Genomic DNA, 13,793 nt, shown 5'->3' with positions numbered 1-13,793 from the left:
GATCTTTAGCAAACAGCTGCTGTTCGGTGTGGAGCTCCCCTGAAAACCTCACCCTGTGTGCCAAGAGCTCTGCAATGTCCTGAGGTGCTTCAGTTCCCATTCAGCAAATGGAGAATCTCAGTTCCCAGCTGGTGCAGAAGCAGCTGCAGGCTGGGTCCTCCCGGATCCTCGCAGGCAGGTTGCTTTCCACTGGAAACGCATTAAGAATAATGATGTATTTTTAATATGTGCAAAGAGTCATCTTCAGAGTACAAGCCAAGCCCCTTCTCATTTCCTGCCGTATTTATGGCACATATATTTAAGAGCTTGCACAGCACTGAAAAAATGTCTGTGTTATTTATCTATTTAGTGCTATAACACTGTGTGTCATTGCAGATACACCCCATGGAAAACATTTCTCCAAGAGCGTGTGTTCTAAGACCAGTTTTTTTTTGTTCGTTTTTTTTTTTTTTTTAGTTACGTATGTGTTTGCCTCTGAGGGCAGAGACCTTTCCAAGTGGGAGCAGCGTTCATGGGTCATGGGCAAATGCAATTTAACAAGGAAAGGACAGAAGAAGGGGACTCGCTGAAGAACGGCTTATCTGAGTGGTACATGAAATATTATTAGGCTTCAAATATACAAGACTGATGCTTGCTTTTGAGAGTAAATAGAACATGGTTGTTAAAAACATTGCTTTGTTATTGGCGTGTTCTGTACCGTATAACACTGCTTGAAGGGCAGGCAAGCATAGAAATTCTATGTCTGTGACTTTGAAAATTGGCAGATAAATGGCTAATGGAAGGAAATGCAATTTTAAAGAAGCTTATATAGAGGAAAAAAAAAAAAATAACATCTCGCTGTATTTAGTGCTGGAAACCAGCTCAAAGCTGAAAGACTCAAACGCCTGGGCAAAAGAATCTGCTCTGATCCCATCACTTTTCAGCACTAGCATGTGCGTGAACTCCGAACCTTGACTTGAGTTTTGCCAGCGTGCTGTAACATTGCAGGAGTGAGTCAAGCACCTCAGAATTAAAGGCTTTTATATGTGAATGCTGAGTTCCTTATTTCAGGGCCACGTGCACCACACACTCAGGCCTCTGTTGCAGTACAGTCAGCATCTCCCTGTGCCATCCCAGCCGCCTATGTGGCAACTGCAAACTGCTGTGTAGTAGCAGGAGGCTGACACTACAATTACACAGTAGTTAGAGGCAAAGCCCAGCGAGACAGTACACTCCTGACAAAAGCCCTAGCAATAAAACTGAAAAGAGGAAATAGAAATTATTGTTTGTGTGTGTGTGGAGGGATGAGGAGGACATAGAGTTTGGCCAGGTGGTTCTGGGGAGGGAAAACTCAGAATATTGCTTCTATCACTGCAAATTGGGTGAAGCCTTTTTAAGCATAGAATCCTGAAATGGTAAATCTTTGAGTTAATCTCTCTCTCTTCTTCCTTCTGCCTCTATCCCCAAGATAGTTAAAACATGTATGACATTCTTCCCTGAGGACAGAGGTGTTTCTTGCTAGAGCTTACTGTATTTGCTATGCCTGGGCATGTGAGGCTGCTTTGGACTGGAAGTGCATGTGGCTTCCTTCAGGCTGCCGTTCCCGATTGTGCCGGTGGGCCCTGGTTTGGGTCGGGGTTCAGAAGCTGAGCTGTGGGTCACCGCAGCAAAACCCCAGCGTGAGGGTGGTGTGTTGGTCATCTGCACTCTGGAACCCGCTGGCTCTGTTGGCTGCTCTTTGCAAGAACAAGAGGAGACACAGATGTGCACGGTGCTGTGCTGGGGTGGGATGTGTCTCTCCCCACCTCTGCTGCCTGCCTGGTGCTCTGCTTGGCTTCTCAAACCTCCCTGTTCTTCTGCAGAAAGATGATTGTGCTACTGCCTGCAAGGATGAGACTGTCCTTGTAGTGAGGGCTCTGTGGGGTTGATGGAGCGCCAGGGAGGAGCATCGTGTTATTGTCGTGTGATCCTGGAAGCTGAGGCTTTAAGAGAAGTAACACTTCTCCCGAGATGTGTAATGCATTTGTGTGTGCCGCAGTACCAGTGATACAGAACTCTACAGTCCTTTCTTGTGCAGGAAATAATTGCTTATTCATTTTATGCACATCTAAACCCTGAAATGGCTGTAGATATTTGAACGTGATTTCTTCACTGGAATGAGTTGTGGGGCTGCTTTGGAGGATGGGGTTTGTCAGCATCTCGCACCTGGGGACAGCTGGAGAGTGGTTTTATTCCCGGCAGCAAGAGATGATGTTACATGATGAAGCCACGTGTGCAAGTGAGCGCTGAACAGATAGCCATAGACACAGAATAATTAAGGGGTTTTCACACTAAAAAGCTCTGTGCAGCATACACATAACCGGCCTCTGAAAGCACACAGGGGTTTCAAGGCTCAGAAGATGGGTCTGCCTTAGAGGAATGGGTGTTACTTCCATGTTTTTAAGGCTATATTCCTTCTTCCCTACTTTAAAAAAAAAAAAAGTTCCCCTTATAATCAGACATGTTAAATGGAACATGTGCTTCTTCCTCTGGGCTTTCAGATTTGCACTTTTCACACTCACAAAACTCTGTCTAAAGATTTAACAAAATGCCATAGGCTGAACCCTGAGCCTTGCTCAGAGGGGTCAAGCTGCTCAGCTGAGCTTTCTTCTTTTTACCTGCGCTCCTGCCTGCCCGACCCGAGAGAGCTGGGTCTGTGGCGAGTCGCCGGCTGTCGCCAGCTCCGGGGCTCCCCTCGGAGCAGCTCGCATTGGAACGTGGTTCTCCAGATCTGCCTCTTCTGCGAGTGTGGGCTGGCAGGTCTCCAGGCAGGGCGTGTGTGTCTTGGCCAAAAGCTGGCGGTTTAAGGAAATGCATGGTTCCTAATCTACCATCAGAAAAACCCAAACATGCAGGCAATTTAGGGAAGTGAAAGTGCAGCCCCCTGGGGAACGTGCAACTTGGGCTCCTGAGACGTTCTGGATGCGTAGCCACGCTCTGTTTTAATCTTCACTCTCTTGGCATTTCACTGTCTTTAAGCTGGATCAAAAGCATGTGTGTAGACTTTATCTGCTGAGGTTTTCATGTACCTCCAAATCCTTTCTGGCTGGTGTTTGCAGCCTTACGGTAAGTCAGCGTGCAAGAGCACTCCCACGTGAGGAAGTAGCTGCTTCCCTGTCCAAACTGATGCTGCGTGTGGAATTTTCTGATTTGCTTGCAGTGGGTTCAAGTTATTACGGAAGAGGTGGTTTTTAAACTCAGCCTTGCCTCTTCAAACCATAGGATGCCCTTATGGGCAGTTTTGCCATATGTTGGTGATACGAGGAGGAAACCTTTTTCCTTCTCATGATTTAACCATTTCTGTGTATGTTAGAAGGATGGAAACTATAGATTAAAATTTCCTGTTAAAAATGAGAACAGGCAATTTCAGTTTTCTATCACCTAACTCTTAGAAATAGCTCATAAAACCTGGATCTTTGTCTTTTAATCCACTGAAATGATATGTCCCTTGCATGGAAATACATTGCTGCAAAATCCACCTAGGGCAGTATCATGTGTTTCTGATGTGTTTGTCGCTTGTGATGCTTCTGGCCATAGGCAGAGTAGGAAAAATTAGGCCTACTGATAAATTTACTGATGTGTTGTGCCAAATATTTGTCATGCATATGTCAGGTGAGTTGTTTGGATGTTGCTATAGGAATTCTCCTCCCCTTGTGCATTGCTAACAGCAGTTACTGTGCTGGTCTGTTGTGCCTGAAAATAAAAAAGAGAGGGTAGGTGTGGGATGACAAAAACGTTGGCAAAAACGTGCTACGTGGGCTGTTGTCACAGGCTGAGCGGGGTCCGTGTTGAGGTGCCAGACAGAAATCGGGCACTACAAAAGAGATGCCAAACAGAAAACAAGCTCCTGCAGAGATGTCAGCCTTGGGTGCAGCTCTCGCAGGGCTGTGTTTGCAGCTTTTAAGGGTCTGGAAGGATTGGAAATGATTGATCCTATTGCTCCCCCAGGAGATACCACTTCTCAGGAGCTCCCTTTTGGATCGCGCCCCCCAGCCTCCCTGGGAGGTGAGAGAGGCGCCCACCACTGTACCCTAGAAAGGGACAGATGGGTGTTGAAGCAGACCCTGTACTTCTGGTGGGCAGAGGTGGGTGCTGGGCCCATCCATGCAGCGACACATCACGAAAGAGCATTCTGGAGCTTTATCTCGCTGCCTTGAAATGCCACGGCACGTAGCGGGGGTCTCTCCCGGCTGCCAGGCTCATGGAGGTGGTGTATCCCCTCCTCTTGTTGTGAAATCACTTTGTGAACTTGGTAACCCACCCTGGAGGTGACGAGTGTCGTTATCGCCGTTGCAGCTGAAGCTGTGGCAGTTGTCCACTCCTGCGGTGCAGATGAAAGGTCTGGCTTTCCTCCTCTCTTCTCGGGCACCTGTTGCTTGCATCCAGACATTACTCACATCCTTTAAGTCACATCTTGTTTTGCATAATTAGCACCAACTGTGCTTCATTTCCTTCCTTCCCTCGCAGTTTTGCTCAGTGGCCTTACCTGGCTGTGGAAACATCCAGTGTTATTTTTGAGTTTTAACACAAAAGAATGGAAATCAGCTTCGGGGGCATCGGCTCATGAAAGACGAGAACGTTTTAGTCTGGTATAAGGGATGATGCTCTTTGGTCTTGAACTGGTGCCGTGGCCATGGTTTGTGGTGGGAAATTCTGACCCAGTTCCTTGTGAGTGGTTTGGAACAAACAAAGCCAACTTAAACAAGAGCCCGCGCAGCGATCGCTTGCTGCTGGTGGAGAGTTGTGCTCAGAAGATGCCAACTCCTCCATCTCTGCCTGCTTGTGCCTCCGAGGCCTGAGCTGGGTGCACCCCAGGGCGAGGGAGGGCTCCACAACACGCTCGGTCTGAACCGAGGGGATCTGTTTGCCAAAGTGGGTGTCACTGTCGGTTATTTTTGGGTGATTTTGTGAATTATTGCAGCAAGCAAAAGCGCTGGCGTTACGGGTCGTACCGCAGACCCTGCGTGTATGGGCTGCTGCAGGAGCAGCTAGAGTGATTGCTTGCTGCAATAATTCATGATTCCCTTCAGCTTTTAATAACTATTGACCTGATTTTACATGAATAATTTGGTGTTTATGACCAATTGTAGTAACTGAACCTGCACCATTAACTAAACCGGGAGCCCAGCGAGGTGGGATAAAAGTGCACAAAGTGTAAAATGAAAGGTACTGGGGAGTTTGGAAAGATGGTCTATGTAAGAAAGAAAAAAGAGATTCTTTAGTGGTGGAGAGGGGAAGGAGATCCCGAATGAGTGAAGAATATCCAGGGCAAAAACTGTGCCTGTCCTTCCACATCCCATCCCACCACTCGTGGTTTGCCCTCTCTCCTGAAAGCCACCAGGACCTCTCTTTCCTTTGCCTCTCGTTGCCCTGTTTCCTCCTTTGCTTCCACTCAAGTTTGGCAAAAGCACGATATGAAATGTCATTCTTGTAGCTATCAAGTCAAAAATCAACACCAGAACAGACCTTTCTTCTTCGCACGGGTGCATCGCTGGGCAGAATAACAAGCTCTTGCTGAACACCTTCCCTTGGGAAGGAGCTTTCGTTAGTCGTGGTTAAGTTTGATTGATATCACAGCTCAGTTGCAAAAATTATTTTACAATTTTTTCTTATGCACTTAAATCTGTAGATATAATATTCACCTTATGCTTCAGCATGATAAGTTAGGTGTCTACCATAGAACTGAGCAGAACCATGTTGTTTTACTTCTAATCCCAAAGAATATGTCACTGCTCAGTATTAAAGTGACAGGATGGTGCTGGCACTCATGCAATAAAATTCCCTGTTGGGAATTATTTGGGTTATTGGGCTGTAGGTTTGTATGTAAGGGTTTTTTTGAAGGATTGGTTATTATACTACTTTATTTTTTTGCAATTGTATCTGACTTGTCTGGTAACTTTAGTTCCACCTGAGTGTACTATCTTTTGCACTTGCCTTTCAAAGTTTTGCCAGTTTGAAGATGTTTTCTGATGTGTCTCCTTTCTTCAAAGGATACCAAGCTGATTAAGGTTTGCTGTGTGCTGGCTGTCTCTCAGTCTCAAAATCTGAACTCGGTATACAGAGCAATTTGCCATTCACTGGGATGAAAAAATTCCATTGAGGCAAATGCAAATTCTGAGGTTGGCACCTCTGCTGAATAAAGATTTTTTTAGACTGACTGTTGTGCATAACAACAAGGTAGAGATCCTTGGGGTAGAGAGCAGATACAGCCTGGCTGTAATGAATAAACAGGATTCTGAAGCTGCTGTGGTCGTTCCTGCTGTCTGACCGGCAGAGTAACAGTGCTTGTTGTCGGGCAGAGACTCTGTAAATCTGAGATATGGATTTTCCCATCACAGGCTCCAGGTCTGACACTGGATCCACTCAGCCTCTGTGAAAGGGCTGTGGGTTATTTTCCAGTCTATGAGACTCAGCTGCTTGATAGTAGATTGGTGAGGGCCCTATGGGAAACATTTCCAGCTGTTTCTGATTGAATAGATCATCTCAAGGACCATAAATTGTGAATCTTTCTATTTTTTCCTGAATATTTATTTACGGTTCAGGTCAATAATCTCCAGAAACACAATTCTGCTTACAAACGAAATTCCTGGGCTGCATTCCCAGGCGTTCCCATGTGACTCGAGCATTTTTAGCAACTAAGTGAACAAACACAAACATATTTTCAGGGCAGTGGAAGTGTTGCTATTCACCTTCTCTCCGAGTGCCTGGGAGCCATGGCCCTGGGTCTCCTGAAATGGAACAAGAAGGAGGTCCCTTCTGCAGAGCATCTGGTGGCTCGGGGGGCTTGTGGTCAAACGGCTGGTCTGTGCAGGGCAGGCACAGGGATGTTGGCCATCCTGCAACTTCATAATGCCAACATGATGCTGTCCCGTGTCCTCACTGGATACATGGAGATTTCCGTGCCTGCTGCATGGGGACACAGGAGTAGGGTGGGCAGGGGGCAATGGGGGCACCGCAGCCCCACTCTCCCAGCAGCACCAGCTGTGCTGGTGACATTCAGCCCAGAAGGCTTTAACCAATCTTCTCCTGAAGTACCTCAAATCACGTAAACCCTCCCCGGGCCTGCCCGAGGCTTTGCTCCTGTCCCTTTTGTCACTGCCCCCTTGAGTGAATCAGCCCAGCTGCTGCCAGATGTGGCCGATGCCACTGATGGAAGGTGGTGGTCCCCCAGCATGGCACAGCCACTCGTCTCTGTCAGGTCTGGAACAGCTGGGGATTGTCTTTCCTAATGGATTTGTATGCTTGTGATAGTTTATATATATATAAAATATATATATATATGTGGCACACCTTGCTCAAAACCCTATCAGTTTACTTGTGACTAAGAAAATGAATTTTCATATGGAGGAAATGGTGTTCCCTGGCAAACAAGCAATGTGGTGGAAAAGTACTGACATTAAAAGCCATAGTGACTATAAAGCAGTGCTTTAAGGACCTTTTGGTGTTCGTATTGCTATAGCAGACCAGTTTGATCCTGAAAAATCCAAGTGTTGGGGTTCTCACTTCTCCGCCACCAGTCCATAGAGAGCTACAGATTTTTGACAGCAGCCTAAAAAAATGCTGCATCCTTCCCTGAAACCCTCACTGATACCCAGCTATACCTTGAATAAAAAAAAAAACCTCCAACTCTTTCATAAAAAGCACATAACTTTCACTGCAAGGCTCCACTTATAAATGATGTAATTAATGAACAGCAAACACTTAAATTTATCAACTTTTTTTTGCACTTATGTTAAAATGAAGTGATCAAAAGCAGACAGCAAATCCATTTTTATTTTGGTAGGAATAAGATCTATGTCTCCTATGTGATATGGGTGGGGATGCTGATCACTAATAGCCATACTGAATTAATTGTATCAGCATAAAAACTCCAAGAAGTTAGTTACGTTTCTCTTTCTCCTTCCATCTGTAGGATTGAGATTTCCCTGAAAAAAGACTATGGCTAAATGATCTCCCAGGTCTCTTCAGTTAAATAATCTGTTTTTGGCTTTAAAATACTTTTTGTGGGCAATTAGGTTTGATTTGTTAGGTAAGATGTTGGGGCTGCTGCTTTGAAAGTCCTACAATGCAGATGTATAAATCACTTGAGCTTACAACTGTTTGATTGCCAAGGCACCACTAATGTTTCTTTCCTGTTGCATTTCTGGACTTAAGTTTATGAAACTTGTAGCAAAAAGGAACATATTTAATTCCAATTTAGCTACTGCAGTAGTTGACAGTGTTCCTGTTAACTAACTCCTGTTGTTTCTGAGGTTCAGGTTTAAAATGCAAAAACTCCAGTGGTGTCTGTGCGCTGCGGCCAGTTCGGTGGCTGTGCTGATGGAAAGCAACTGGGGGTTTTGTGCACTGTAAAACCATTCCATATTGTAGGTCTTTGCTGTTTCCCCAGGATTGGTGAGGATTAACTACGTATTTTAGCCATGGCTCCTTTTGTGCCCTGTATCACTTGCGTGATGTGATGGGGCTCCCGTTTCCATCCCCGTGCAGGAATTTTTGATGTGATGTGCATGTATAACACACATGACAATAGAAAAGGAGGAAATGTAACGTTTCATTGCTGATTTATAACTCCTGAAATAAGTTGCAAGCTAAAATATTCCTCCAAGTTAAAAGTTCCTTCAGGAAAATAACATCACTCGAGCAACTGCTGCGGGTTCGTTCTGAGTTAACGTTTAGCGTGAACTTTCAAGGAGGGTGGGTGGTCCAGTCCCCTCCAGTCGCCCTGCCTGGGCGCTGGGCAGTGTCACTGTCGCACCCTGCTGAAGGGAAACCTGGATAATGCATAAAGCAAAATCCCTCCTTGCAAAGAGGTGCTGATGAATGTCCAGCTTCCCCCTCCCCATCCCAAGCGAATGGCCGGAGCAGGAGCGGGATGCGCTGAAGGCACTGCTTTTTCAAAAAAAGCCAAAAGTTTTTTCCAGCTCTATCTGTTGCTCTAACAAATTATCTTACCTCTCCCAGCCAAGCTTGCTTTAGCACACAGTGGCTCTATAAAATGAGACCCTGCAGCTCACTTCCATCCTTAGGAGGGTTTTCCTTCGGTGGCTGCTGGGGGGGCCGAGCCTGTGCAGATCCTCGTTTATCCCATCAGGTGGATTTGCAAACGAGGAATCAAAATAAAGCAGCCAAGGCATTTTGGTTTCACCCAAAACCATTTCTGCCCCCTTCTCCTGGGGGACTGGTGCAGCCAGGAGCCCCCAGCCCCGGTGGCAGCTGTGAGGTGGGGGGGTTTGGCCTCACCCCCAGACCCGGGTAGGTGAAGGGGGGTCTATCTCTCCCTGCACGATCCACTCCGATGCCCCCGTTGCTCCATCCCTTGTGCCTTTACTCTCCCACGGCAGCAGAATAAAATTAACTCAGCCCTTCCCTCTTTGAAGTATTGCTGGGTATTACCGACTCACATACTTGTATATAATTACCATATTCTAACACTTAAATATTTTCCTGACTAATTTCCTCCGGTCCCTGCTTTGAAAATACCCAGATTATATCCATTAAAAAGTTATAGACTGGAAAAATGTATGATTTCAAAGGAATTTTTTTTAACACTTAAACCCCACTTTTCTTTGCGGCCTTAACCTGTTACTTTTCACAGAATTACTGGGGTTTAGTGTCCTCTTTGTTTTTCCTTTTAAAAAAAAAAACAACCCCACCAGCTCACGGCACCCTAATGCTGTATGCCAAAATGTTATGACAGTTCTGCTGGGCCAAGTCCAGCAGTCTCTACTCTGTCAAAATGCCCATCAGTTCCTGCAGTTTTGCCTAATTAATGGTGCAGTAATGTGGAAACTTCAAACAGAAAGGAAAGTAAATATTAAATTATTTGCCTTTAATGGATCTCTAAAAGCTTTTTTTTCTTGCTCTGTTACTCAGGAGATATTTTTGGGGCACCTTCGTGTCCTTCCTCTCTGCTGTTACTGGTTCTCTTCTGAGTTTTTCTTTCTTCCCGTGGGTTGATGTCAGACTGGCAGCAGGAAGACGAGGGCTCTGGGGAGCAAATTTCAGGCGATGTTTCCTCAGCATAGTGATTAGCCCGGCTTCCGATGAGCAAAAGCAGATAGTATTTGAAATTAATAAGGGTTTGCTTTTGCAAGACCTGTTTTTCTGACCTTGCAGAAGGGAGGCAGGGAAGCAGCACGTTGGGTCTGGGCGGACAGCGGAAGGATCAGATTGGATATTAGGAAAAATTTTTTACCATGAGAGTTGTAGAACACTGGAACAGGTTGCCCAGAGAGGTGGTGGATGCTCCATCCCTGGAGACGTTCAAGGCCAGGTTGGACGAGGCCCTGAGCAACCTGATCTAGTTGGAGATATCCCTGTTCCTTGCAGGGGGGTTGGACTAGATGATCTTTGAAGGTCCCTTCCAGCCCTAACCATTCTATGGTCACGGCTCGGGAGCCGGGCTGCGTTCAGAGAGACCCCAGTACAACGGGGGGTGGGTGGGCATGGAGCCCTTGTCCGAGTTGGTACCATTTGGGGGTAGAAAGCGGTCAGCTTTGTATTGCTTTGCCAAAGGAAACTGTTAAATCTTTGAATATTGACTTTCAAGGCTCGGAGGAGGATGTGCAGAAGAGTGGAAACATGGGATGGCGGTGTAGGGTGCCAGCAGCTCAGGGCTCGCTGGGCTTTGGAGCCGCGGCGCCTCTCTGCAGGCTGTGGTTACTCATCAGCCCTTCCCAGGGGCTGCGTTCCCAGGCCAGCCCTGGCCATCCCATCAACACCTCTCCTGCCTTCTCGCTGCCAAACCGTTCTTACTTATCGGGATTTTCCCGCACCTCGAAATCTGTGTCCTCTGCTGCAGCCTAACGCTGTTATGTCTTGTTCAGTTCCTGCTTGTTAATTAATGTCATTAATTCGTGTTCAGTTGATAGCATCCTTTTGTTTCTGTCCCTCCTTAGCTTTCTATTCTTTGAGCAGAATACAGGTAGTTTGGGTAAAGCATCCTCTGGAGCCTTCTTGTCCTGCCGGGATGGGGAGTTGGAGTGAGGCTGTAGAGTTTGGAGCACGAGGAAATTGGGCTTCTCTTTGGTTTCTTGTAAAATTGGAAATTAAATTAAATAGTAGGCAATGAATGGGGTCTGATTGGTTAAGAAAAGGCGTGTACGGACCCTGATTCAAAGAGGCACCCTGCAGGGCCACGTTGGCATCAATGGGACCCTCCAGCAGCCCCAGGTCGCGGGCAGCGGCTCCGTGGCCGGTGCTGCCGTGTGCCAGGGTTCGGGAGGACGCGGGGACGAGTGGGGGGAGCTCACTGATCCTGTTTTACAGTGTTTTGGTTAGTTTAAAAATATTTTGTTGTGAGAAACTCCAGATGGATGTGAATGTTCTCAGAGGTGGAGGGAACAAGGGAAGGGAGAAAGTTAGTCATCGTCCTGGCAGGCGAGAGCCGCTGAGGACAAGCGCCGAATGATGCACACGGGCAAAAATAGCCCGAATTTCAAGTGTAATGGGATGTGACGGTCAAGTTCCTCTGAGGGAAAATACTCTGAAGTCCTTGTGCACGTCTTCACGAGCGTTTTGGTGCACAGCGCAGTGTAGGAGCTTTTCTTATCTGTGGGACAAACGGAAAACGTTTGGGAAATGGAAAACTAGAGGAGAGAAACTGATGTAAAAATATAGAAGGGCTTCTTGGCCCAAAGTTGTAGGAATGATGAGGTTTATATTTCAGTCCAATCTAAACCCCCACTTTCAGTCAAAAAGTGAAGTCTCCCATCCATCTAATGTACACTGGCACTTTACAAGACCTATTGAGTTATGTCTGATATTCTTTGGAAGGATTAATGTTAGGAGGGAAAAGTTATTTGTAGAGGTTTTGACCAACTGATTCATTGGGTTTGTAAATTCCTTTTTGTTAAAGTACGTGTTGAAAGAGACTTGAGATTTCACCTCAAAACTTGTCTTAGTTATCAAAGTCATTAGAAATGGAATGGCCACAGTCTGGAAATGACCCTGAATTTTCCTAATCAAATTTTACCTCCCAGAATTGTCAAGAATGTTGAATTCTGGTAGTTGATTTGCTAATTGATATCCATGACAGGAGCTTGGCAGTCGAAGGGGCAGGGAGCCCTCATAATTTTTTGTCATATCTAGACAAATTCAGTGATAATGTTTAATAAAATTATGGATTTGTCCTGCTGATGAGATCCCTGGGGTGTTTCAGACAGGAGGCCCTCATCCCACTGCTATGAACTTGGCTGAAGGGCTCTGAGGTCGGAAGCTCCAAAGGGTGTGGGGAAGGTTTTGCTGTTGCTCTTCAGCAATTTACAGTGAAATTTGTAGAGTGGTGAACCTAGAAGATGAGTGGAAACCATCACCTTGTTCCACTTCTCCCGTTTTCTGCATCCCAAGCAGGACCGTATCACTCAGCCACATTTTTTTTTTTTTTAAATTATATACTTTAGGGAGATGTCATGTGTCCCATGCTCTCTTATTAAGCCTGAAATGACTTGTCAAAGATGCTAAAGTTACGTTTGCTTTGTCCAGCAGGAACCTAGTGAGATCGTTTAAGGACAACCGTCAGTAGGGGCTGTCTTGCACGCTCTGCTGATTCCTATGGTGTATCTCTGTCAGTAATGGGGTTTCTTTTTTTACTCTATATTTGATGATTTTAGTGCTTACATACAGAAATTTAACATGAATGCTGCAGTATCCCAAGGAGTGCCTAATGTTTTGTCAGTGGGATGTTTGTGATTGGCGTGTTCTGGACGCGGTTTATCCCCGTTCAAGGTTTTCATGCCTTAGGGATTGGACAGACTTTTTAGTGGAACAGTGTGTGTCTCCAGTGGAAGTGTTTTTGTTTTCAAAGTCAAATAGCACATTGTGGACACATGGAAGTGTGTGGCTTTCAAAAAACAACCTGCTATTTATGGATGCTCAAACAGCCGGCGTGGGCCAGTTTGGTGTATTTTTAGCAGTAGAAAGTTCACCATTTGATACGGGTGGATCAGGATTTGGTGAACTGAAGGCTGGAGATTTCAATTTCAGGTTTTGTCATTTGTTGCTTGGAGATGGAAAAGCCCTGGACTGTTAAACTGCTGTGTCTCTAGCTCTGGGATAGCAAGTTGAAGTCTCCCAGGAGGAGTTAGGGTCTCATGCCACTCAACAGATAGGCTCAAGCTATTGCGTGGTGAGCTGATCCTAAGCTTGATCTTAGCCCAAAGCAAAGTCAAGCCATAGTCTTTGGCCCTGTTAGTCTTTTGTAGGCTATGAAAGAGGATTGTTGTGATTGAGAAATCTGTCTAATAAAAAGTACTTCTATTATTAAAATAATGTTAAGACTAGTAATATTATTGTTACTCTAAAGAGAATGCATGCCAACATGTCTCTCCATCTGTTTCTTTTTGGAGGATGTGCTCACACTCCTAATTAAAACATTGCTGTTCTTAGGCATACGTGTAGTCAGCGCATGACAATAGCCTGGGATTTAATGTATGCAGAAATCAAACTCATCAGTAATTTTCAGGAGAGCAGCGCATCAGCGTTGCGAGGTGAAGAGACGGTTTCCTACGTGCTGTTGTACTTTGGTTTTAGGGTGAAGTCTTGGCTGTGTGAACGCAAGTTGTCGTAAGCACAAGGCTGTGTGTGACAATGGGATTACTGTACAAACAGTGCTGCTTTCTTGACATAAAAAAAAAAAACCTGCAGCAAGGAATTTTTAGCACGTTGTCATGCAGCACTCTCTGTTTCCTGGCTTGTACGTTCAAGCTGTGTAATAATATTTATATACAAATGCTGACTGTGATTTTCCACCCCGGAAAAAGGAGATGTCATTGAAA

This window comes from Tauraco erythrolophus, chromosome 16, assembly GCF_009769465.1.
Source record: "Tauraco erythrolophus isolate bTauEry1 chromosome 16, bTauEry1.pri, whole genome shotgun sequence".
NCBI classification, from domain to species: Eukaryota; Metazoa; Chordata; class Aves; order Musophagiformes; family Musophagidae; genus Tauraco; species Tauraco erythrolophus.
This window is presented reverse-complemented; position numbering follows the sequence as displayed.